Raw genomic sequence first — 1,630 nt, forward strand, 5'->3', positions numbered from 1 at the left:
GGCAGGGTACTCTATCCTCCTTAGTGGGTAAGGTCCCCCGATGTCTGGACACTTGTCTGGGCTTGATATATGTTGACATCTTCGTGGTGGCCCCCTGGTGTGCAGGTCCTGCACTGCTTTGCCCTACATGGCTAACCTTCCTAGGGGTAGATAACCTATGTCTTTCACCCCCATCACTCAGGCTAAGGGTTATCACTGACAAATTGCTCTTATCACTAGTATACTCCAGGGGAGTACCCGACGTGTCTCCACTCATGTCAATTGAGACAAAACCTGAAAAGTCTGCTCTGGGGTTCAGGGTAGCAGGGGTAGCCATGGTAAACAAAAAGAGGATGGTGGGGGAGGGGGGGGAAGGGCACTCAGACCTTTGAAACCAAACACAAGTGGGAATTACACACTGACTTTTCCTTAACTTGCCCTGGCTGGATGAACAAAAGAGCATGAAACCAAAACTTTACCTTGCAGGTGGCTGTCAACAATAAACCTGTAGATATCCTAGCATTCAATACAACTTTACATTCCCCCTGGCTACACATAAACTTTAAGAATGTCACACATTCAAATATAAGCACATGGTTATAACAAGGCACCTGAAATAAGTAAATTTGGCCACCACTTCACAGTGGTCACACATTGTATATAAATAAATTAAATTTACAGTCTCCGTGGTGTAGTGGTAAGACACTTGTCTGGTGTTCCGCGAGCGCTATGTCATGGGTTCGTATCCTGGCCGGGGAGGATTTACTGGGCGCAATTCCTTAACTGTAGCCTCTGTTTAACGCAACAGTAAAATGTGTACTTGGATGAAAAAACGATTCTTCGCGGCAGGGGATCGTATTCCAGGGACCTGCCCGAAACGCTACGCGTACTAGTGGCTGTACAAGAATGTAACAACTCTTGTATATATCTCAAAAAAAAAAAAAAATTCTAAAAACAACATAAGAGCCCAAGAATTAGTGATGTCTACTAGCAAAATAACCTCAAAATAGACAGTGCAATTGGCCACAGTTGTAGCCTAGGTAAAATACTCCCTAGACTGAATATATATATATATATATGTGGTAAAGCTAGACACTACATGAGCTGCCACTAGCATAGGGATAGGTGCCTATGCACACAAATAATCTTGTCTAACTCCCAACTGACAAATGGTAGAATACCTGAACTACAGTTAGTCAAAGAAAATTTCCTCAAACTTAAGGTTGTTTACTGACAGAATTGTTCACTGATACAAAAAAGGGCCTGGAGTTAGGCAAAGAAATGTCATAAAACAATGTCTTATAAACTATTGTGGTAAGTCTTAAACGGTAAACAATTTTGTGGTAGCATGACCCAACCGGCCAAAGCACGCATGGGTTTACCCAGATGGGGTCCCGTAAACTACCGTGTAAGATACGTACATGTGCTCAGCTGTGTGTCACAGGGGGTTATCCACATTTACTTTGTAATCCATTTGTGTATTGTGGTTAGAGTAGTGTATTGTTAAAACCCATGGCCCTTGTAGTGACCCAAGAGGAGTGGAATGGAGTAATGACCTTAAGTCCCAGTTTGTAGAGGCCTAAACCATTGTGTGTGTTCCCTTGTGCCAGTGGTTCCCCTGAGGTGTGTGTTGGTGGAAAGGAACCTCCTC

This window comes from Procambarus clarkii, chromosome 71 (genome assembly GCF_040958095.1).
Source record: "Procambarus clarkii isolate CNS0578487 chromosome 71, FALCON_Pclarkii_2.0, whole genome shotgun sequence".
Lineage (NCBI taxonomy): Eukaryota > Metazoa > Arthropoda > Malacostraca > Decapoda > Cambaridae > Procambarus > Procambarus clarkii.